This window comes from Leptosomus discolor, chromosome 1 (assembly GCF_034619465.1).
Source record: "Leptosomus discolor isolate bLepDis1 chromosome 1, bLepDis1.hap2, whole genome shotgun sequence".
NCBI lineage: Eukaryota > Metazoa > Chordata > Aves > Leptosomiformes > Leptosomidae > Leptosomus > Leptosomus discolor.
In genome coordinates, this window is record NC_141391.1 from 167170313 (window position 1) to 167196677 (window position 26365).

The window sequence follows — 26365 nt, forward strand, 5'->3', positions numbered from 1 at the left end:
TTTTAAACAAATTCCCAGAAAAGAGATTAAAAGTCATAACACCTTTAGTTGTAAGAAAGGGAGTCTTGTTTGTTTCTTCCTTCTTGCAGTTCACCATCCCCTTTAAAGGGTGCCATGTTACTCATACCATGAAGGGAGCTTCACCCAAGGACCCTCAGCTGTGGTTTTCTGCCAGGTCGAGCTATTCCACAGGTCAGATATTAAGTCCTGGCTCCTGCTCCTTCGTTCTGCTCGGGTAGTGCAAAGGCGATGGAGCTACTCACATCCAGCTGGGAATTATTTGAGTAGCCTTCATGTGAGATAATTCTGGTATGAAAGAGTTTACACAATCTGCTTTTCCCTCCAACACAGGTATTTGGGCATGCTCAAGGTAGTCTGAGTGCAAAGCTTGGTATGTTGGGCTCCAGCAGTCTGGAGGGAGATCTTTAGGGGACTGAAATTATTGAAAGCCTTGGACCAGTAGAGAAATGAAAATATGTCATGAAGCAGATTGTCCAGGCAAGTAGTTGCAGAGCTTTCTGGATTATTTATTATAAAAAAGAACTTGTTTTGTGGACTGGGAAACCAAGGGAGCTTTCACTCCTTCATGCAGCGCTGCAGTTTCAGGTTCCCCAGCATGTCCCCCGTAGCTCTTCCACCCCAATATCCCACCGCACACTACACGTTGAGCCTGCTCCTGCACCACTTCCATCCTTCTCTCACTGGGGTCACGCCTCGTGCGTTTAGGATGCTTTTGCAGCTCTGAGACTGCAATAGCTTTGTCAAAACTGGTTCACAACTTGTCAGGGAGCAGAGGCTGACAGACAATGCAAGCGCAAGAGCGCGATTTCCTTGGGACTCCTTACCTGCATGAAATCAGGAACGGTTTTCGTTGTCTGCAGTAACCATGCAGATAGTGTGACAGAAAGCAGGCTCTGAGGCAATAGTGGGTCTTTTACTAGCAAATCTTTCCTATTTAGCATCCTCAATGGCTTTGTCGCCAACAGTTTAATCACCTTAGAAAGCCATGGATCCCTCTGACAATAAAGGATACTACCTAGAATTACCTCAGCTGCTTCTTCCTGTGGCTATATTGTCAGACATTATCAGCAAATATTTGCTTGTTATAGACTGTCATTGGGGGAAAAAACATGCCAGTCTTCTTGCCTTCCAGGTAACTAATGCTTTGTTGTTTATCCAGCGAAGACTGTCTTCTGCGAATTGTTCTTTCTGTGTATATTGCTCATCCAGACAGGCTGACAAGTGACAAGCTGCACCCACAAGCAGAAGTAATTCTAAGTATATAAAGGAGCAAAACCTTTGTATTTCAAATGGCATGAGTTTGTTTTCTCATTGTCCCCACCTGCTTCTTCCCAACCTCTGTCTCATGGTTTATACAGAGGGTGGGGTAGTATGAACATTTCTGACACTGAAAAACCTTATTGTTCCTAAAAGGAAAGAAACTCTGCTGTATATGTTAGAAAATGAGGGATTTTGAAGCAGGAAAATTACATGCATTTCAATCACTCTTTCCCAAGTTCAGTATAAAATGATAAAAAGATTCCACCTAATGCTTTAAGCTTCCAGTCCAATTTCACTTTGAAAATATTAAGAAATATTCTATAGTTTTGAGAAAACATCAGACTTGAAAACACCCACGTTTCTCCGCTTTTATTTCCTTGCTCTTTTGTATTGTACTACAGAAAAGCTGAAGCTTTTATTTTATTTGGTTAAGGATAAAGAGAAAGGTAGGAGTTCCAATTGAAATGCAGACACTACCTGCCAACTTTCATGCCTCTCTTTTGAAAAGCACAGAGGGAACATAGGCTGAGACTGCCATGTAAAGTTGTAATACGAAGTTAAACATGTATTACCAGAAAACAAGACCTTCAGTACAGTAATGTGTGTAATGACTGGTTTAAGCATAATTGTGAACCATAATAATAATAAAACATACAAGAAGTACTAGTTCTTAATTAATGGCCCATTCTTTTGCTAAAAGTGCAGCTGCTTTATACCTTAGGTGTATATAATTAAGTGTATCATAAAGTATGGTTACGTTTGTCTAATAATCGAGCACTGTAATGGAGCCTCCATGGCTGGGTGCTGTTTTACTTTTCCTGTTCAATTCTAGATTTTTTTTAAAGCTGAAGATTAACTAGGCTTACTCTTAAAGAGCAGAAACTTCTTTTAAATTCAGACATATGAGACATAAAAAAGGGAGAACCTGAAGTCTTTCTAACAACCGGTATTAACATGAATCACGCAGAAAAGTGCCTGAGCCTAAGACACACTCTTCGTCTAAACACTTTCTGTATGCTAGAAAAGCATCTTCAACTTCATTTTAACCTCAAAGTCATTCACTGAAAGACAAACGATTTTATTTTAGTTCTGAACAACCAAGAACTAAAAATTTATTTGAAACTGTTTTGTGCTGGCTTAAATACTGATGTTGTTTCTTCGAAAACACAAAAATGCATGTTGTGCCTCTCTCCCGTATAGGCTTGCTTCTCTCATGCTGTAATTCGCTGCAACATATAAGCCTTTATTCCTTCTCCTATACAGGGACTCATGTAACTCAGAGTGTTTTCCTGTTGTGACTGAGAAGATGAAGAATTATAAAAGACTAACACTACAATTTAACGCTTCAGAGAAACAGTGTATATCATTACTCCTCTGTAGCCAAGCACACTAATTAATATTTATTGCACCTGTCAAACCAGTAGCCATGGTCAATCCATTGCTGCAGCAGTTCAATGGGAGGCTGGGCACCATATTTCTCCTTGGCAGGCATGTTTAGGTCATCAACAAAGACAAAAGCCCTTTTCCCCAGTGGAGCACTGTAAACCTTCTTCTTTCTCCTGCAGAATTAAACCATTAATTTTATTCATGTTAATTTTCATCTTACTTTGAAAAAGCAGAAAGAGAGAGAGAGAGGAACAGAAGAAAAGAAGAGAAGAAAGAAGGAAGGGAAATCACACACTTTCAGGGGAGCCTGCCTGACATTATTATTAGAACCAGTTCTTTTGGAATCCATGACCTTTTATTTTTATCAGATGTGCCGTAAAGGTCACAGAAACATGGGGAGGACATAGTTATAAATCCACATGGAGTTTAATCAAAGGTGGCACGTTGTTCTGAAGTAAACAAGCTAATAAAACTATTCCAGTTTAAACAAAAAAAAAAAAAAGAAAAAAGAAAAAAAAATCTTTGTTAAAGACTGTCAACAAAACTCTGATGAACATGAATGTATCAATGGAATTAATTAGGCAAGAGGGATTATAATAAGTGAATTTCGGTGTTGCACCTACAGTAGGCACTTTGGCACCCTGAGTGAAATATTTTTATTTCCAGCCCTGCGCCTCGTTCCAAAGCATGTCACCGTGCACAGTGTGCTGCTGGGGAGCTGCATTCACTCCAGCTAATTACAAGACAATGAGAACTTGAACTAAAGGCAACTACAGAGCAGATTGCTTCAGTTCTGCTAGTCTGTATCTTGATTACACCACGAACATTTGTGACACTGTGAAAAAACAGCATAAATGGAAGAGAGCTGAGATATTACACCCTGCATTTCAGCATGTAGTATGACCACAAATCTTAATTATAGGCCTTGCAAGAATTTCCCCTTCTTTTTTTTCCCCTCAAAAATACCTGTCAGCAAAAGGATACTGTGCTCCAGTGTGGATATTAGGTAAGCTAACGAGTCAGAAATAAGACACTGGTTCTACTTCTACTCAAGCTTGATTTGTTGTGCTGGGTCTCTGGGAAATGTCTAACATACCGAAGATACAGGAGGGTTGGGCAATACAAGGACAGGAGGCAGTGTTGAAATATCAGCTACTAAGAGTGAAAGTGGTGAAACAACTTGAAAACCTACTGGCTGATGGAGGAGTAACACATTTCCTTCTTGCGGAGAAGACGTAGATCATCTTGTGAAGCCCAGTTCTGCAGGAGTCCTTGCAAGCACTGAATCAGATGCCAAGGCTTATAGAATATATTATAAAATGGTCAGCGAATGGGTATTTTAATGTTACAGATGCATATGAATAGCACCATGCTTCTCCCTGCGAAAGACTGTGGGCTGGGTTTTCAGTAGATGTGCAATGCTCAGAGAAATAGATAAATGCTTTGAAAATCTTTCTGGCTGTCTAAATAACTCTTTGAAATAACAACTGGCTGTCAAACCTACTAAGGTACATTTGAAAATCACTCTAGCAGTTACACGACTCAACAGATGTCGAAATACCTTAGGAAATACAACCCTTTACGGTTAGATACGTAAGGACAGATGTATACATATTTTGTCCCTTACACTAAGGCTTGTTACTCAGATGGGTCTAGATCCACAGGGAAGATCTAGGTTATGCCATACACAGCTTTTAGGTACTCTGCCTTCTTAAGGAAACCACAGCCCCAAGATGGATGCGCAAGGTTTCTCCATACAGTGGGGACAACAGGTTCACAGCTATCGCCTGCCAACACCACCATCCAAGGACCTTAACCACCAGGAGACTGCAAGTTCTGCCTAAGGAAACTGTTGATGCTCCATCCCTGGCAGTGTTCAAGGACAGGATGGATGGAGCCTTGAGCAACCTGGTCTAGCGAGAGGTGTCCCTGCCCATGGCAATGGGGTTGGATCTAGATGATCTTTGAGGTCCCTTCCAACCCAAACCAATCTATGGTTCTATGATTCTATGATAAGTATCAGAGCAAGGTGAAATCACAAATTTTAAAGAGAGTTAAGCACCCCTCTGCTCTCATTTCTTCTCAGCCCACATAATAGCTCATTGCTTGGTACAAGAAACAGAAACTGTGCCAATGCCAGCAAAGTGCTTGGATAGGGCAGCTCTCCTGAGAAATGGCATCAATTCCTGCCCAGGTGGAGGGCTGCTCTGAGCCCGGGTCCTCAGCTCCCACCTGGGGAAGTGCAGGCAGCTGGGGAGCTGGACACAGAGCAGGGGAGGCAGGCTGCAAGCGCCGGGAGGCTGAAATGAGCACTAAGCGCTGGTGTCTGTCTTGTGAGTCTAACCTATATTTCCTGGCTCTTTAATTCCTCCACAGGGTTTATTACACGAGGCCGATGAAATGTATCAAGAACCACACTGTGGGCTCAATGTGGAAAGAAGCCATTTTCCCTGTGCAAATAATTATAGAACTAATTCTCACGTCTTTTGTCAGCTGTCTCGCCTCTCCCCTAAATGCTGTTGGATGGTTGTAATGCCATAAAACAGGTTCAAAATAATGCTTGAAATTAATACAGCTTGATTTAGATGACCATTTCTTTTATAGGCCTAGTTAAAACGTCGGGGAGATTTAACAGAAGATAAACATTGTATTTGGCCCTTTATGCTAGAAGATTTCTAGCAGCTCAAAGGTTTATTTTGAGGGCCCAGTGTTAACAATATTTTTCTGTTTTCCTGACAAATGTACTGTTAGTCAGCCATCAGTTAATTACTGACAGATAGAGGTGATATATCAGATAATATTTTGTATCAGAGAATCACAGGAACTAGATGCAGAAAAGGTCTCTCATATCATTCATGTCCTTATGAATATGGAGCTGTTTTGCATTCTCTATTTCTCTGCAGTTCATTTTACATGACCTAAGAAATGCTACTTTCATTGTTTTTCCCACAGTCTATTCATTAACAGGAGGTTTTTTCCTAATACACAGCTTAAACATTCATTACCTTATTATGCTTCACAATGAACTGAATTCAGTGCTTCCAACATATAGTCATAATTTTTACCTATCAGCTGGAAGTGTACTCTACTGTATGAAAACGTCAGAATTATCATACAGCTACTGCCTGATAAAACATTACTCAAATCCTGTAATGTTTTCAAATCTTGAACTATTAATAATTTAAGGTAATTAATTCAAAACACTTCACTCAATGTGAACCAGAGAGAGACGATGGGGAAATGATGCATATTCCATCTTTCAAGGGTGGAATTAAATATGGAAAACAAGGAAAAGATAAAGAGCTGCCAACACTTACTTGGAGTGTAATTCACCTGTTTTGAACTTGCTATAAATTTCACATTTCTAAGACTTTCAACTAACTTCACAGGCATAAATAAAAAAACCCTTTCCCCTATCACAAACGAACTATTTCACATGGTTAGAGCTGTTTGTCAGGCATAAGAAGAAAAGAAACAAATTAACAAATGGGGGAGATTTTTCTACAAAGGGAAGTAACAATTAAGCAAACAAACAGTCTTGTAGAAAATCCTTTAAAATGCAATACACAGAGATTACTTCCTCTTTTGGTTAATACTTATCAGCAAAGAGTATTGTATCACTAACACTTTCGCTTGATTAAACCTTCTTTAAAAGCAGCTTTTTGTTGCTCTTTTCATGATGAGGTTGCTTTTAAAATTTTATTTATTTAAATCAAGGCTGGACCCAACCTTTGTTTTCCTGGGTGGAAATTCTTGCTGTTAGAAAGAACTGCAGGTGCTAAATTATGGCACAATACACCGCAGCTGCAGAAGTGCACCTGGAAAAAATTAGGCTAGTAATGAAAATTTCACCTGAAAAGTGCCAAATTGGAAGTCTCAGAGATTGAATGCTTCCATTAAGCCACCACTCAGGAACAAACCAAGTAATAAATATTGAAACTTTCTCTGTTCTTTACTTTGACCATGAGGACTTATTTCAGATGTGTTTTGCTCTATATTTGGGGAAAGAAGGGAAGAACACAGACAGCATGTTCATCTCTCATCTCCATTAAATCCCTAGCCAACCTCCACTGCCAATAAGAGGTACCAATTAGTGCTAATTGTAGTAGACACTAATAGTGTAGACACCTGTCACTATCTATTGAGCTGGGACCATCAGTAAATTCACACAGGCCACCAAAAAAAGCATCTGGAATAATAACGATCATCATTTTGGTACCGACCCAGTCTGAAATTAAACTGTTGATTCTGAGGTAAAAAGCTGAGCAATGCTTTTCAAAGGTACCATAATCTAATAAAAGTAATCACATATATATATATATGTTTTTATTGCAGAAATACACAAAAAATTATACAGGACTGGTTACCATAGCAACAGGGCTTCCTGCACTGCACAGACCAACAATACTTACTATTTTGGAGCATTACAATGGAATCATGCTTTATAAAAAGAAGCTGAGTGGTGAAACCTAAATATCCCCCTGGGGCAGTGGCAGGACCTGTGTGGGGAGACTGATGAACCCCAGCTGGTCCGGATCCCCTGTGCAGCTGACAAGCACATCACTCATACCCACATAGGTGACATTCAGGTTCTACTATTTCATGTGTAATAATGTCATAATTTCATATGTAATATGTCACAACGCAGTGAAAGGTAGCCACCTTTCATTTTGACAAAAAGCATGCGGAGCCTGTCAGCTTAAGCACAACAAGGGCAGTTCAAGGGCTGAGCCTGAGCGTGTTTCCAGGCCACCTACCGATTATGTGATGTAAGTCATTCCACTAAACGCTCCCTTCCCTCAAAGTGGTTGTGGGAAAGACAAAAATCCCTATGATGTGAATCATGCTAAATCAGCCATCCAGACACAGGACGTGCTGCTTGGCTTGGGAACAGGAACCAGCACTTGTTGGTCTTGGGGGAAGCTTGTATTTCCCGCAGTTATTCTGCAGGCACTCCAGGCACACTCTGCAAGCGCTACTAGAGTGATAACAAGCCCATAAAACACTGAATGCTAGAGTTTACATGTAAGCGTGATAGAGAAAAATTAAATCCATTAAAAATCCCTGCCAGGCCGCAATTAGCTATTATTATTTTTTAATTCATTGTAATATACACTATGCATAAGAGAAAAGCTAACAAACATAAATGAGAGGGAAGTTAACAAACACATTAATTTCCATTTTGACTTAGGCCTCTTGCCTGGAATAAATGGAAGTGGTAACTCAAACAGATGAGTACGATCTGTTCTGAAACCTTCTGGATGAGGGAGCTCTGCAGAAATATCAACAGTATGCCACTTAGGAGGGTCTTCTCTCTGGCAACAAAGGGAACTGCCTGCAGTACTCAGAGCAGGTCATTTTTCCTCCATGCGGAACAGCTGGACAGCCATGGGTTCTCAGGCAGTTTCCCTGCATCAAAGGAAAAGGGAGACTGGGAATTTGGAGGGTTCCTGCAGTGTATTTACTTCTTGAAGTTGAGCACAAAACAAATCCGCAGGAATATATTTAGAGAAGCAAAGCCTTTTCCCAAAGACAGAAATGTTTCACTTTCAGTTCACAAAGTACCTTTCTGGATTTCTGCATGTTGGGAAATCTTCTATGAAGCTTCTCTCTATATTCTAATCTCTCATAAGGCTGCATCTTGGGGCCCGCAGCATGCATCAGCTCTGGCAGTGCCTGATGGGCCCAGTGATGCTGGTAAGGACAGTCGATTTTTTTCATCCCTCTCCTGGAGGAAGCACAGGAAAGGTTTGCATGAATCACTTTCCAGGGAAAACTTGGATCTGGAGTTCCCTTTGCTCACCAGAGGGCTGTGCAGACAAGCGTGGAAAAGTGCTAGTTCGCTCCTTGCCTTTCAGTACAGCACTTCACGTTCCCCAAGCAGGCGTGAAGTGATGTGCTTAACAGCGCAACCTGTCTATACGCCCTGATGGAAAATATTGATGCAAGGAGCTAGGTTTCCACTCAGGGGCCTAAGTATACACCCTGAAAAGACCCTGTCTGTGAGAGAAGTTACTTGGCAAAGATCTCCCTCTTTTGTTTCAAGAATTAATTAAATGTGGTCACCAAGGAGTGGTGAAACAACTCAGGCAAAGAACTTTAAAACAGAAGCTGTAATCAAACTATGAAAATCACTCAACCCACATTTGCTCCAGCAGGTGGGTAAATGCAATCTGCTCCAAGAGAGAGGCAGCACAAAAAAAGCTGCATGGAAGAAGATGAAGTTGCTTCTCCAGCCCCTGAAGAGCATCTTTCCTTATCTTGTGTTCCAGGCCAGAGTATTTTGACTGACACAGAAGAGGGTACACTGCAGCCCTCGCCTCCCCCTCATTGCCCTTCAGCAGAGTGTTTGGACAAGTTACAAACCAAGCAGACATGGGCAAAGAAGCACAGGGTGTCCTTCCTCCCCCACCAGTTCAAAGAAGGGCAGTCCAATCTTTGTCATCAGGGGATGAAAGAAATCTCATTTTTGAAAGCACACTGTGCACTAACTGTTAGTCCCCTTATTTATTTGACTGCTTAATTCAGTACGTGACTTCAGGCATGTAGTCAGACGTCTGGTGTTCATTTTCAGTCAGTTGACAAAATGCCTGGAAGTTTGAGTCATTTGATCAAATACTCCACTGAAATAATCACTGACTGAATCAGTCTGACAGATCCAGGATGGGTTCTCCTTTAGCTGATTTCTTTATAGATGAGAAAGTTGCCTTGTGCTGTATGTAGCTTAAGTGCCTCTTTGATCAGGCAGTTTGGCAGTGTTTGTTACACTGAAGCTACACCGTGCACCACTGTCACAGCCTCCTGCTGCCTCCACTCTGCCTGAAAACCATGTATGATTGACTCCCTCCACCTACCTCCTCTGGGGCCACCACCTCCCTCCTCCCTGGTCTCAGCTGATGACTGTCTAGGTGGTCCTGTATTAATTTGGCTTCATTCCTCTTACTCCAGCACTTCTGTGCCCCCAGGAGAGCCCTGCACCCTGCCCAGGCTCCCCTTGGTCTTCACCCATGAACATCTGCATTGGAGATGTTTTGTGGGGCTTTCCCTGATGCCATGACCACTTGCAACCTTCTCTTAAAAGCTAGGTTGCGTTTTCCAAATTGCTACCTGTGTTTCCATACATCTACCTTTCACAGCACCCACCTCAAGGTGACAGCCACCTATACCATGTGGACCAAGTTGGGTGCTGTGCCATTCCTTCATTGACTTTTCCTACACTAGATTGTGTTGATTTGTACATAAAATGCAACACACTCTGTGTTGGGGCTTCCAATGCAGTGGCAGATGTTTAGCAATTAAAAAGTTAATAAAATACAAACAATGACCTTTCTTACAAGAATAGTCTCTCTGTTCTTCGCTTTTACAAGTCTCTGTGATCAGTTGGAAACCTTAAAATGAAGCTCTGTAACATCTGTACTAGAGTTTGATATCATTCCCGGGAAGCGCTTGTAGCCACAGACATTAAAGATTCACTCACTCTGAGTCAGTTTCTGAAACACTTGCTGTCTGCTTCAGCTGAGGGGGCCAAAGTAACCCTGGGAAACTATGTTAGAAGTTGTACCACTGTGATGGTGGCCAGGCATAATCAGGGAAGAAACTTCATCTAGTCTGTAAAACTAAGCTGGGTAGCTGGTGTTTCTCATTCAAAAAAACGACATTTCTTTCATACAGTTTTGGAACACCACATTTCAGGTTCTTCATCAGCTTTTGGCTCAGAAGTAGATATAAAAAGAGCATGAAAGACACTTGTTTTCCCAAAATATTTAATAGTTTTTCCAGACATATATTACATTTTTCAGAATCTCACTCATTTCATAGCTAGTCTACTGCAATCCATCACCCAAACAGATGGACTTTTCAAATCATTTTCATGAACTGGAAAATTGTCCTGGTTTGAGCTAAACCAGAACTAATTCTGTTCAGTGATTTTACTTTTTAGTTATGTCTCTTCTAAGTGACTGCACTTTCTGAAATCAATTAGCACATTTTTCCAGACAGTATCCACTTCTAGTAGTGACCACGCTTGATGTTTATAGTTAATGCCAAGGAATGGTATGCAGAAAGGCCCTTGCTTATACTTGCTCCTGTAGCAACCAAGGTCACTGCTAAATCTTGCACCATGTCGGGGTACTGTAAGTGAAAGGTCACACATGCAGGAGGAGCGAGGTGGACAAATGACCCATAACTGGCCAACTCAGTATTCCATCTTATATATGTCATATTCCATATAAATCTGAGGGATCACAAGGGATAAGCTCTCTTCTTGATGGCAGATATTGGTGGAGGACTCTGTTATTCTGTCTGTGATCCTGATCTGTGCATTTCTGAATCCAGGTCCAGAACTCAGCTCCTGTATCCAGTTCCCATCTGCCTCTGAGTCCAGCCTTGGACTTCCCTACTGCCAGCCCCACAGCATCTGTGGTGACATACAGCCATTAGGGGGTTAGGTTCGGTATTGTTTTGTATGTATTTGTATATTTGTATATATTTTATAATTTTCTTATTAGTATTATTTATATTTTCTTTTTATTGTTATTGTTTCATTAAAGCTGCTTTAATTTTCTTTTCCAACTATAAGCTGGGTGGGAGTGTTGATCTGCTCAAGAGAGGAAGGCTTTTCAGAGGGATCTGGACAGGCTGGATCCATGAGCTGAGGCCAATTGTATGAGATTCAAGAAGGCCAAGTGCCGGGTCCTGCACTTGGGTCACAACAACCCCATGCAACGCCACAGGGTTGAGGATGGGTGGCTGGAAAATTGCTTGGTGGAAAAGGACCTGGGGGTGCTGGTTGACAGCCAGCTGAACATGAGCTGGCAGTGTGCTCAGGTGGCCAAGAAGGCCAACAGCACCCTGGCCTGTATCAGCAATAGTGAGGCCAGCAGGAGTAGGGAAGTGATCGTGCCCCTGTACTCAGCACTGCTGAGGCCGCACCTCGAATGCTGTGTGCAGTTTTGGGCCTCTCACTACAAGAAGGACATTGAGGTGCTGGAGGGTGTCCAGAGAAGGGCAACGAAGCTGGTGAAGGGTCTGGAGAACAGGTCTTATGAGGAGCGTCTGAGGGAACTGGGGTTGTTGAGTCTGGCGAAGAGGAGGCTGAGGGGAGACCTTATCGCTCTCTGCAACTACCTGAAAGGAGGTTGTAGTGAGGTGGGGGTCGTCCTGTTCTCCCAAGTAACAAGTGATAGGGCAAGAGGAAATGGCCTCAAGTTGCACCAGGGGAGGTTTAGATTAAACATTAGGAAAAATTTCTTCACCAAAATGGCTGTTAAACATTAGAATAGGCTGCCTAGGGAAGTGGTCACCATCCCTGGAGGTATTTAAAAGACATGTAGATGTGACACCTGGGGACATGGTTTAGTGGGCATGGTGGTGTTGGGTTGATGCTTGGACTTGATGATCTTAGAGGTCTTTTCCAAACTAACAATTCTATGATTCTCTGACATTTCATCTCTTGACTCTAGCCCTACTGAGCTGATTTCTTTCTTACATTGGCATGCCAATCAACTAAAACTTCAATAAAACAATTTAACTTGCTCTTATAAATCTAGTAGTTGGGCTACTACTTATTTGTCCTGAAGGCTGGAAGGTGGACTTGGCAGTGCTAGGTTAAGGGTTAGACTCGATGATCTTAAAGGTCTTTTCTGACCTAAATGAGTCTATGATTCTGTCTCTGTGTTGAACTATCCATTTCCTTGAGTCTGCTCAAATGCTGTATGTGTAACTAGACCCATAGGGGTAGCCTATCCAGAGCCCTGTAAAGCATCTCGTTAGCATCCTTGCTTAGGAATATGCTGGGTCATGAACAAGGCAGTCAGTGTGTGTGTGTGATGGGAAGCATGAGGACAGGACCCAAGGGAAAAGTTACTGGAAGGGAGGAAAATTTATTTTAACGTCTCCATACTCGGCTTTTTTTTAATCTCAAGGTTTGTCATTCTTTCTTTGCATACTATTCTTTTAAGATAAGATAAACTGTAGTTGGATTGGCTTTTTTGTGGCCTTGCATATGTACTTTATAGAAATTCAAAACAGTCCCCTCCTGAGATTTTCCTCATTTGAGAGAAAATTCCTATTTTAGTGTGGGCTGAAACAGTGCAGCTGCCTACTTCAGAGAGCACATGCTTATGGTGACCTTGCCACGATTGGGACTGATCATTTTTGGATGTCTAGTTATTCCGAATCTTCTGCCTAGACTACCTTAACATTCTCTTTGATGACAGAAGTTTGAAAACACAGCTTAAAGAAAAATGTAAATATAAAACAAAAACACATTGAGCAAGTGGTTTTATCTGGACTATCCAGAGATGAAAATGATCATGACTTGTGAGCCCCTCAGCAAATATCCTCATGGCATTTTCTAGTTCTTTGTACTGTTGGTAGGATATGTTTCTCCATTCACTAGAGTCTGTCAGTTTTCATAATAGCATTTATCAAACTCCAGTGTGCATAAAAATGTATTCTTTATGTAGTTGAACTCTTTATGTTATGGCTGAGTCAAATTCTTAGTTTTGTTTGCTCAGGGAAGCTGCAATTATTGCAGTAAGTTTTAACATCAAAAATATCATCTGTAATGTTCTTAACGACTCACTCCCTCACTGAGCACTTTCAGCACTTTCTCCTCACTTTTATTTATTTATTTATTTTTGCGTTAATTGATGCGCGATGTTGCTCACAGATCTCATTTCTAGTGCTTGCAAACACAAAGTTCCAAGTTTTGTCTAGGCTGCCTGGCAAGCAAGGCTCTCCGCATTGAAAGGTGCAGAATACAGTATGAGCTCCCTTTTATCATGCCAATTAATGTTTGACTTGTTTGTCTGCCATGTGATGAATTAAAAATGCATGATTTAGATGCTGGAGAGCTAACCATTTTCTAGATATAATCCCCTGGATGCTGCCATTCTTCCAGTTGATCTTTTTGCCCTCCGTGTGTTGGCGAGTACCATATCTAGCCTACTGCTCAGATCTTTCCCTAGCAGATGGCTGTCTTTACTAGTTGGGACCCAATCTGGTGATTCCCTTTAATATGCTTTAGACTGAAGAATATCCAGGGACTGGCAGCTGATTCACTTTCCTAAAGCAAAGACAGCTAAGAAGATAAAGTTAAGTAGATGTGTTTTCCGAACTATGTGCTGTTCTATATACCCCATAAATCAGACTATTTGTCAACATCAATTAAAGAGTAGTTTCCCCGGTAATAAACATTACATGGAGAAACAAATCAGCTTTCATTTATTCTGTCAGAAATGGAAGGAGAGCATTTCATATTATTTTGTGGATAATCTCTGTGGAGTAAACTAAGCACAATTACATATTTGATTTTAATTAAAACTCTGGGTGCCTTTCGAGTTTCGTTAGGAAGATGTCTTGGGTGTGATTAGCTGAGGCCTGTGCTGAGAAGTTAATTTGACATACAACATATTTTTCATGAGGTAACTGTCGCAGGAAGTTGTTTGTAATAGCTATCTTTCCCAGGCCTGTGGGGGCAACAAAAAGTAATGGCTTATCCTGAAGCAGCAACTTCTCTGTTATGTAGTACATCTGCATAACAGTCCCAGTGGTGCTCACAGTAATGTCATTAAGGTGGGAGAATAAAAGAAAGAACCAAAAGATGCAGATAAAGGTGTTTCATTACCCACTGTACACAGAACAACAATAGAACTCAGTCATAAAATAGTTTCGGGTCACAATAAAAGCAAAACCCACAGAAAATACCTGGGAATGACAAAGGAGTTACAGTTTATGAGCAGCAGGCTGAGTGGAATTGCCAAGCTGGAGACTTAAGCACAAAAGAGCGCTAAGAAATCCTGTTTGGTATTGAGGGAGGGAGGCTATTATACCCAAAGCTGGTAATGAGAATGCAGTGTCGTTAACTGTTTTCTTTTACAATATTTGACACCAGGATGGCTTAATGCTATGTTGTTTTCTCTTCAAGCTACAGTTTTCCTTTGCAAGAGTGTGAGAGCAGAATTCTAATGTGAGTATACACTGGGAAAAAGGGCCTCGCTGCTCTGCTTTGTCTTTTCCAATCTCTTACACTTTAACTGGAAGGTCATTTCATTTATTACACACAGAAAAGGGCAAGAGCCAGGCTTAAAGCTTGGTATGTACTCGTATATCAAACTGGCACTTATTTTGTTCTCCCTTATCTGGATTAGCCTCCTGCCCTCATGGCTGCTATAGGTGCATGAGTCTGCCTAGAGAGAGGTCAAAATGACCTCATCACATGCAGTCCTTCTTTGCACCCTTCCAAAGGAGTTACCTTAACTTGGGGTATTGGCAGCAGAATTGCTCTGCTGATCCATGGGGCGTTTTCTAACCTCAGCAGCTATTCCACTGCATGAGAAAGCTACAAGGAATGTGTTCTTCATGCAGCAGGTTCACAAAGCAATTTCATCTATTCACAGCTGGCTTATTAAGGGAATCTAGCAAATGGCAGTATCATTGAAGCATTATGTTTCCTGCCCTTTTCCTTTTGAACATAGCTTTGAAAATGTAACCAATATAAGCTGATAGAAACCAATTGCTGGGGTTGATAGCTTGTCACTTATGTTTCCTGAAAACCAGAAGCCATTCACAATCCCCTCTACTGGGGTCCAAACCGTGCTTTGAGTAACCATGGCTGCGAGTACCTCATTTTCTGTGGCTGTCCAGGGCTGCATGCAGTGCTGTGGCTGCACTGCCTGCCCCAGTGAGCGGGCTGGCGGCTCTCCTCCCAACTCAGCCTGGCTGCAGCACAGCTACCAAACCTCCCAGCAGCTAGTGTGGGCTCTGGTACAGTAACTTGGGTCAAGATGTGGAAGTGCAGAGGACTGAACAAAGAAAACTCTCAAGTGATGCTGTATTTTTCACATGAACTCTCTCTTCAGTTGATGTTGAATCACTCAGGCCTCCTCCCTTGTTTGTCCTGGATTAGCACTGACAACATATTTGCACCACACCAGCTATATTGTGCGCAGCAACATTTTGCTAGGTATTTGTAGGTTTGCTATGCAAACACACAGGTAAATTTTACCCACCTCCTGCAAAAGCCTATGCTATGAACTGACAAAGCAGATAAAAGCTGGGAGGGAAAGTCAGAGACATGGTGTGATGTTCCCCCATCAAAATAACAATTCTGTGGCAAAAAAGTTGAGTCCCCTGCCTGTGACTTACTCCAGGGTCGCTTCCAGCACGATGCTGTGGTGAACAGCAGAGGTGGATAAGACCCACTGTCCTCTAGTGAGGATGTCTGTAACATTTATAGAGAGCCATGGCCAAATATACAAAATACATCAGTGCACAGGGATCTAACAACATCCTTTTTCTTTTAATGAGAAGCCTTTGAAGGCTTTTAAGGCTGAAGATTGAAGAGGAAGCAGTTGGCCAATGCTGCCGCAGTAGAATACGGCCTCTCCTCTGGGATTCCCACCCGTTTTTTTAAAAAATGAATTAGTTCTGTTTGGAGTGTGTCCTGAATCACTGTCTCTGTAATCAGCCCCCTCCCTGACCAGAAGCTGGCCCTGGGCCTGGCTTACATTACTGATGGGCTGGAATTAGATGTCCTTGCAGATGGGCAAATGTTTTCATCATTGCTTTACCCCTGCACAAATCACATACCAGGGGCCCTTGTTGTGCCGTTTAGATGCAGAGACTGAGGCTGCCACAGAAAAGGGGGAAGAGAAGAATCAGGGAAGAACAGAAAACTCCAAAGACTATTTAATTACCACAGACGTTTTGAGGCTCCAGAGATGTGCACTGTATACACCTGAGTGTATACAATTAAGCTGTGAATTAGCCACAGTTTGACGTGTACAATATTGGTAACTGTCCTTACAGATTGGTTTCACTCCAGCTCAAATTCTCAGCCTAAAAGGTTAAATATATAATACTCTATATTGTCAATAATCCATTTTTCCTGCTTTCAGCAGTAAGAAGAAGGTGAACATACAGCTAATTAAAATACATTTGTTGAAAAGGTCATGCAGTAAGCTGCAGTTCAGCTGAATAGAAGGATTACGATCCTATTCACCCAATCTGGTGACAAACATACGGAAAATGGAGCCCGAGATACAATTAATCTGTTTTGCTGTCACAGAATGGGAAATGGCTCAAACTTAACGGCATTCAGGTTCTGAAAAAAATCTCAATCCTTAGTGTTCCCAACATGCTCTGGTACAGTGGTAATAGGCTATGCCCCTACTTTTCACAAGGGATTTAAGGAGTCAGCTGCTTCAATTCTATTCAAAAGCAGTTTGAGCATCTCATTCACGTTCCTGTAAAAATACCAGTTTACTTTACAGAAGTAATTTGTACAGTTCAGTCACATATTAGTGACTACTGTCTTCTGGCAAATAACTAAGCAATTAAAATCTATGCTCAGTCTGAAACCACTGATCATCTCCTTTTTCCTGGGAGAAAACTTACAACAAACAAAGTTATGTGTGCCTACATCTAAATGTTCCGCTGTGGAGTCTGATATTTGACTTTATCAAAGATGGGAACTGTTTTATGTTTAGATTTCATCAGCTGCCAGAGGAATCTAAAGGTACCTCCTCTGCATGAAGGCATAAAAAAAGAAGTTGTGAACCTCACATTTTTCATGCTATTCACTATTCTGAGTCAGACACCTCCATGATGCCATAGGCCTGAGAAGATTTTTATGCCAAGGACAGTTGAACATTAAAGAGAAAAAGATTACATCCATCAGCCTCTCACATTATTGAGAAGAGGCTTGAAAAGCCACATCCTTGTGCTCTTTGTGATCATTATTTACCCTGGGGCTCTCTGTTGAAGTGCCATCTCCCCATCCTAGTCAAATTTGAACACCAGAGCTCCTGCAGGTACTAAAGGAGCTCAGCAGCTCGCAGAGTCTCTACACGTGTGTGACCTATGAGGTGATGCTGCAGGATTGTATGACACATGCATTCCTGAACAGTCAGCAGCATGCCAGGGAAAAAAATGCACTGTTATCATTTGTACTAGAGCAAAGACTTCTCACTGCATGGGAATGCAGAATACCAGCAGAAACAATAAGGGACTGAGAACATGGTACCTTCTTGATTATATTCAGAGGTAAATATCCAAACAGGTAGACAGCAGTCAGTTAGCCACTGATACTGGGCTTGCTGAAGATGAAAGGCAGCCCAAAGCAAAATCTATTTATAGTTCTTCATGTTGAATTACAGGAGGTTTGAATTCATTATACATCTACAAAGACTGACAGAATATGGAGTTTCAGAACACCCAAAATAATTCATGAAAAGACAGATGGTCAATGACCAAGATTAAAAGTTAGGTTCAAAATAAAAAAGACTAAAAGCCAGATCCCACAGTGCTGAATTCAGCTGCCTTCTCCTGCTGAGATTCCAGATCCCTTATGTAACCTAAAAGGTTGCTGCCATAGGTGGTCTTGTACGTCATGATCACACAGGGCAACACTATGCAAAGTTTTGCCCAGCTGTCTCCAGAATTTGAAGCAGCCTTGAGAAAGAGGGCAAACTGGCATGAGCTACAGCACTTCTGCACTGCAGTGGGTAAACAATAGATCCAGATCCAACACAGCACAGTAGACTCAGATGGCCATGGAGTGCCCTGTGCAATAACTACACACTAACTGTGTGACACAGCACCATTTCCCCGATTGGCAGTGCCTCCAGCCTGATCTCCAACGGCACCACAAAACCATGTGCCACACAGGCATTCTCATATGCAACATGGGCTCAGAAATCATCGGCATGCTGGGCAGGAAGCTGCCTAGAGCTAACAGACACTTGCAGCTAATGACAACAATAAGTCTTAAGTCCTGTCTCTCAGGCAGAAGTCACCACCAGAGCTCTTTCTAGAAAACTGACATCTGAACTCTTTCTTTCTTCCAAGGTCTGAGCAGGATCTCAGTTCTTGCTATCGATTCCACTGCCGATGTAATTCTCATTAGTCTCCTTACTCCTTACACACAGACAAAACTAGGAAGCTGTAGGCTAGCTTGGGAAAGTATGCTAAGCAGCCCTATGTTGAAGGTGTGCCACCATATAAAAATAATGCAAGGTAGGTACAGAAACCAGGAAGAAGGGGCTGATGAGAGATATTTAAAGAGCAAACTTGAAGGTATTACAAACCCCACAGCTTAAGGAGAGGATGCTCACCTGTGAGAAGAGAGGCCGGGGGTCCAGCACTGTTTAATTCAATAACCCTAGAACAAGGACCAAAGCATAGTGTTTGTCATCCCAAGTGAGCCTCTGAACCAGTACACACTCTAGCATTACACACAGTCTACCACATCGTCTCTGAACTTGTTCAGTGCACACTGGCACAGCCACAGAGACACCTCTGTCTTTGCCTCACAGCAGTTGTGGGCCTGAAGTTTAGAGGATTTGGGAGGGCCCTTCAGGCAAAGCAGAACTGAGCAGTGTGGGACTGACCACTTGGCAGATGAGCACAGTAACCACAAGCAAAGGTTGTACACTAAGGTAAAGAGGAGGTAGGTGCTCTCAGAGCTGTTCTGAAAGAGGACACAGCTGGGCTGACCACCCCAGGGAGTCCAATCTGGCTGCCCATGGCCTCTGAAAGCTGGTCAGGAGGGCCTGAAAATGACCCTTCAGAGGGAAAGTCTCCTCTGGATTTGACCTCAGGTTAGGGATGGGCTGATCAGCTCTTTCAAAACAGGGGGAAATTGACAGGGATCAAATGGAGTCTTTAGGCATTTTCAGAGTCAAATGAATAAAATAATTAACTAAAGTAATAATAGAGTAAAAGAAGAAATTCTGTGAGCAATGCATCCAAAAGTTTCTTTCTTGGATTATCTATTCTCTGACAGAATATGAGTTCTGACTGGAGATTTCTGAGACCACAGCTGGGATTTGTTGTTCTCTCCTTCTCTGTCTCATAGAGTCTTCAGTGTCTAATAAGGATTAAGCTCATGCTGCAGGCTTTCTCATAGTAGGCACCCTAATTAAAGTCTTATTCCTCTACGCGGCTGTTTATTTTCATCAAACGTGTGGAATTTAATATATTTAAGACTGTCATTCTACTTTCAAATCTGGTTGAAACCAAATACTGAGTTCAAAATCTGTAGGTAAAACAAATGTATACTGGATGATCACATCAATCTTACTTCCTTAAGAAACTAGGCAAAAATCTTCAGTACCTATGAAGCTTAGCTACTTCCAGAGGTAGGTTGCAGCAAAGGAGAGTTTTCAAAGTATCTTTTGGAATCAGATTCTCAAGTCTGATTAAGTCCCACCAGAAGATCTATTTCTGGAGATTTTTCTTCATTAAAAACAAAACAAAACAAAACTAACAAGCACTCCAGAGGAAAGGACTCATTTGTTTTCTTACCATGTTGAATAGAAATCCTATTCTTTCGACCCACATGACCCCGCATAATGTTAGCCGTACTAATTGTAAACAAAAGTCACACTGTCAAAATAAAAGGGAGATGAATTAGCAACAACAGAGTTCATTAAAGCTTGTTAATCTTTAAGAGGATGGGTGTGATGTAATTGGAAGAAAGGCTAAGAGCTATGTGGATAAAATATTTCAAGGGAATACATTTCACTTCAAATGACAAAATATAATTAAAAGTGAGCAGTTAACTGTCAAAAGCACAGTTACAGCTGCCTTTTTTTTTTTCTTTAAATTTTAAATACAGTGATGTCCTTTTGCCAGCTTTCCCAGTCTGTCTGACCTACTGTGCTCTGCTCTGGTTTTAGCTGCAGGCTCCGCGAGGCTGGTTTTCATCGCTCTGAAGTAGACTGTACCCTTTGTGTATTTTCCTCTCTTTTCCTCCTTTCGGTATCCCATCCCGTGTACTTAGCTACCAGGTCATCCTCATAACAACATCTACTGCAGCTTTTATTTTTCTCTTGACTCTTCCTAGGAAAGCTGATACTCATTTTGACAGCCAACCATAAAATCTACTGTTTGCAAGTGACTCTCTCCTGTCTGTAAGCCGGACATCCAGGGACCTGCAGTCTTCTGCTTCAATCCCTGAGAGATCCCTCTACATCAGATGTCAGCCTGCTCTTCTGGACTCTTTCTTTTTTACTCTCTGCCCCATAGTCTTCATCTCCTTCTCTGCAACTTCACAGTCATAGTATTTTATCAGCTATCAGTTCTTATTCCTCTTCCTTTTTGAGATGCCTGAACTTCTGGTAACAGTGTATTTTGTGGTTTGAATATCTTCTCTCTTCTGCTGGGCAGAGTAGTCTTTGTGTTACGGTTCAGGTCCTCTCAGCCAGCGCAGTGCTCCGTTCCCTGGACAACCTCTGCTATCACTGCAGTGCCAGACTTGTCTATCAGCCCGTACGTAAGGAAACCTGGGAAGTGTAAGCTTAACGCCTCAACATCTGCACCCACAGCATACACTTGCCAAGAGGATTTTGCTTGTATCCCTTTGCATTATTGCATGCTATCTCATCTCTCAGTTTAATGCTGCTTCTTCTGGTACTGCCTATCTCAGCTAGACAGTCGGCTCCTTGAATCATAAGCTTTTATGTATAAGCTATCTAAACAGCACGCATACACTCAAGATGTCTCTGCCTTCAAACATAAGCACATATATTACTCTCACAGTCAAAATAGGTGCTTTCCAGGGAGGAGAGTCAGGACTAAATAGCAGCATATGGTGATTTTCCCATCATATCATTACTTCTAAGTGCTCACAGTCGTACTTCCGACGTCTGGTTTGTAACCAGAGACTGGGTGCTTACACACACACACCTGCATTTGTCTGACTACACATACAGAAAGCTGCAAGTGGCTGCTGCCAGGGTCCTGAGGGCACCCCCAGCACCACCTGTCCCTGTCTGGACCCCGGGGGTTCCCCCCACCCTGCTCAGGTCCCATGTCAGCCCCCATGGGACCATCAGACCCTGCCTCAGCGAGGCCGCAGCAGGGCTGGTCTCCAGCTCCCCACAGCCCTGCCCTGCCTCAACATGGGACCCCTGCGCCAGGCCCATGCTTCAGCCTGGCTTCGGCCCTTCCCCATGGCCCTGTGTGCCCATCCTGGGGCTGTGCCTGAGCACAGACCCTCACCCCTACCCTCAGGCTGATGTCCTGCCCCCCCCCCCCCCCCCCCCCCCCCCCACCTGTCCCCAAGGAGGTGCCCGACGGCCAGGGCTGGCGTTGCCCCGGTGATCCCTGGCTGCCCTGCTCTTGGCTGGGTGGTGGGACAGGCCATGGCTCTCCCATGGAGAGCTCCTGGCACCCACAGGGTCCTAACAGTTGTACCCCAGGGTCTGGCATTTTCTGCAAGCTCTCACAGGGAAAATATTAGGAACGGTTGGATCTCTGCTGCAAGTGCTGCAGCTGTGTGATGGTTTGGTGTCTGGCAGGGTTTTGGTGCAGTTTTTGGTAGTAGGGGAGGGGGCTAGAGGTGGCTCCTCTAAGAGGCTTCGAGAAGCTCCCCCGGCTCTGATTTCAGACCTGCCTCTGGGCAAGGCCAGACCAATGGTGCCTCTGCGAATAACTATTTAAGAGTGAAAGAAGCAGCTGATTGCGTCTCTTTGTTCTGTTTGTGTTGGTGAGCGAGGGTAGATAGGAGAGAGACAACCGTGCAGATACCCGGGTCAGTGAGGCAGGAGAGGGGGAGCTGTGCCGGAGCAGAGGTTCCCCTGCGGCCCGCGGTGGGGTGGCGGCTGAGCCCCTGCAGCCCCTGGAGCCCAGCGGCGGCTCAGAGGTCACCCTGCAGCCCGCGGAGGGCCCCGGGCCGGAGGGGCAGGGACCGGGCCCGGAGCTGAGGGAGACTCCGCCCGCGCTGGAGCCGCCCGTCGGTCGGAGGGCGGCAGCCCCGGGAGGGGCCCTTGACTGTCACCCCTATTCCCCGGCCCCTGCGCTGCTGGGGGGGAAGGGGGAGCAGAGCTGAGCCTGGGAAGACCGGAGGGGTGTGGGGGAAGGTGTGTTGTATTTAAGACCTGGTTGTTTCTCTCATTATCCTTGATAGTGGTGGTTGTTTTGTATTAAATGTTTGTTGTTATCCCCAAGTTCGGTCTGTGTTTTGCCCACGACCATAACTGGTGAGTGAGCCCTCCCTGTCCTTTGTCTCGACCCTCAAGCCCTTTAAGTTGCATTTTCTCCTCCCCATCCCTCAGGGGATGGGGTGGGGGGTGAGCGGCTGCGTGGTGCTTTTGGAGCCAGCTGGGTAGGCTCAAACTACGACAACCTGTTTCACCTCTATGCCTGTGCTCACTAGTGGACTGGTGCAAAAAAACCGACCCTGAAACTGCTGTTCTACCAAAAACCTGTTCCCAGAGCTGTAAGTGAATGAGTTTTCTGTCATTTTTTACAGGATTCACCTATTATGCAACACATCCAGGTCTACAGGCAGCATTTGAAGTGTGCCCCATTGACTAGAGGCAGCAGAAGTATTGTCTCTGCAAATAAACTAAATGTCAACTGCCCTACTAGCATACAGTTTCTGGGAGAGGCACAAGCCTAATTTTTCACCCTACCAAGAGCTTTTGTACTCTCAGCTCAGAATAACCCAGTAAGGTAGCTCCTGGCACTTAGGTGAGTACCTCAGTCCTCAGGGCTCCAAAGCTGAGCATCATCCCAACCCTTTTGCATGCCAGTGACATGGCTTCATCTCCTCTGCTCAAACAACCTGCTTGTGGTGGACTTCAGCCTCAGCCCCGGCTGGCGTGGTTCGCCTGTAAAGGAAGGCCTGTGCCAGCACGTATGAGCTGGATGCTGTGGTAGGACCTCAATAAAGAGGTACCTCTAGACTCTGCTGTGAGATCCAATGCTGGAAATGAGGATCGTGGATCCCCTAGGCACCATCTTAGCTCCTGCCTCCAGTATGACAATCTGAACTAGCTCAGTGTGTCCCAAGCAAAAAGGTGACTTTTGTTAAAGATTTATCATCCCATAGGACACCTCAGAACAACCTCAGTGCCTCGAAAGCACTCTAAATTAGAGCTGGGACCAGCAGTGAACTGCTATGGTATCTGCTGGCTGCTTTCACCAGATATGGGTCAGTTGTAGGCACAGCTGGCTGTGAAGTTAGCTGGGATGGGGATGAGAGAGAATCATGAAAATGGCAAAAGGAAAAAGGTTACAGAATTTACAACAAATATTTCGGTCATGGATTTGTATGCTTGTATCCTGTCCCGGCCTCCTCTTACTTATTAGCAATAACTCCTCAGTAACAACTCCTGACTTTAGGAATGGGGAGTTGCCTGATTATGTGCATATAAAATGTCTAGGACCCTGTGCACAGTATATAAATAATTCATAATGTTCCTAATGATATGACAATACTATTCCAAATTTTCACAATTGTCATTTTCTTCCTAGCCAAATAGGCAGATAGAAGCATCATCCATACTAAATGAAAAGCAGCATAAAAAAGAAAATTATAAACAGAAACCAAAAGAAGAAAAAGTATAGGTCTTTAGCATATCTGAATCTCTAATCCATGAGCCATAAGCACTTCTGTTTCAGGCTCAGAGTTAGAGTGTGAAATGAGTGGGACCAAAAATCTGCCTAAACATGAAAAGTTCAGGGGTCCCCAAAAGTTGCCTGCTCAATTTACCAGGGAGAAATAGTGTGCCAGCTGAGGTAAAACCTTTAGTTCAGTGGTATTTGTACTGTCATCTTAGGCTGTCTTCCAGATGACATATGTATAATAGTAACAAAGATTATTACTGCAGGTTAATTGCATAACTACAAGTGTATACAGTTGTTTAAATAACACTGCTGTGAACACAGATCTGCTTGCCCACTATCACTGTATTTTAATATGCTTGCTTTCAGCATGAATTATGATTAATGAATTTCTAGGTGAATGGATTACAATATTATGGTTAAATCTAATGCATTAAAATATCTCTGCTGGCATCTCTGTATTAGAAGGAAATTAGGGTGATTCTTTAGTCTTTGCTTGTGTGAGGGTTTCTAAAACATGTTTTAACAACTGTATATGTGATAGTTTTGGAAAATTGGAAAGGGTTTCTTCCAAATAAAACTTATCATTAAAACATGTAAATAATTAATAGGGAAGAAACTATACCATCCTTTCAGAGCTTCTGGACTGTGACTTTTGGCATGGGTGTGTTCTGTCTTCGGGGACTTAATGCAGTACTTTTTTCATTTGCTTTCTTTTGAGTCGTGCCATGGTGTATTAAAACAAACCCACTTTACAACACCAGTTCAATGAAGCAGTTGAGTACCAGGTATCTCCGCTACTCTCATATGCATAAAGTTTTGTATAGGCTTATTTTTCTCACAAGAGCAGGGAGTTTATGATTGTTTCTAGCACACTGAGAAAATACTTCGTGTTAAGAGGCTTATCATTAAGTCTAGCAACAAATTAACTCAGTCACAATTAAAAATGCAACTATTGACTATAAATAATACATAAAGAATTCAATTCTTTTGAATACTTGATATTTTTATAAAGAAAAGAGTTTAATTTTATCTGAAGCCTTAAGGTTTTCTTTGCACCACTGTTTCAATTAAAAGATTATCATTAGAAGTATGTAAAAGAGACATACACATCCTGATTTTTAAATGTTTTTTCTTTCTATCTGATCATAAGAACGTGAATGGCATTTTCCCTTTGGCTTTTTGTTTTGTTTGTGGTTTACTGTGGTGCACATAAGCCACATGAAAACAAAAGCCCAAATAAGTATTCCAGCCCAAGGATACAGACTGAAGACTAACAAAGAAATTATTCTGTTTTCAAAAGAATTATATTTCAAAGGATGATGTGCTATGTTGCAAGTATAGCTGAGAGAGTGCACTCTCCTTAAATATTGCATTCTAGTCTTAAAAGTCAAAAAGGTGCAACCCCTCTGCAAGATATTGATGAAAAACTCCACTAAATTGTTTGTGCCACCTTCAATTCCCTGAACAGTGGCCCTTTAATATTTTTTCTAATAGGAATCATAGATCCAGGCTGCAGCATACTAATGAGTCTAAGCTTACCAATTACATTTTGCTCTCCATTTCAGATTAAATGACTGTCTGTCTACACACTCAGGCAACCCACCCCCTCCCCACACCACAGTGTTCTGGTTTTCAAAAATAGAAATAATAACAATAATAATGTACTGTATCTTTCCAGTTAGCTACAACTCTATATGCTTTGTTAGGCTAATGATAAAGAAAATGCCTGAATCTCAATGTTGTGGTAGCTGCTTCATGAGGATAATCAACTTGCCATGCATCCCTGATGCTTTGCACAGCAGAACAGAGAGATGGGCTTTAAGGAGTCAGAAACTGCGAAGTGCGTACAGAAAAGAAAAATAACCCACAGATGAGACAGCAGAAGAAAGTTGGTAGGTAAAAACAGTAGAAATGCTTGGAATTTTCCACTTCGTTCTTTTCCTCTGGAAAAGACTTTTTTTTTTCCATGAAGTGCCCTTTCATTATTTTCCTTTTGAAAAGGGTCCCTTCTAGGTTTCTGGCATCCCTTTTCTCCACAGCCCTGGTCCAGAAGGTAGCTGGGGTAGCTGCTGACTGTACTCCATTTGCCCTAGCTGCCAGAACAGCAATGCTTTGGGGTGTTCAGCTTCTAGCAGCACATGGGAAGGTTGCTCTCAGTCTCATCACTTGTCTCCCAGACGCAGGTGGACACCCAACCATGCAAAAATATTACACTTCCTTTGAGCTCACACCCTGTACATCTGCAAAAGCAAGGATGCTGAACCAGACCCATGCCTCTCATGATCTGCCCCGCACTTCTGTATGTCTGGCCCCCATCTTGGCCATCAACACTGTGCTT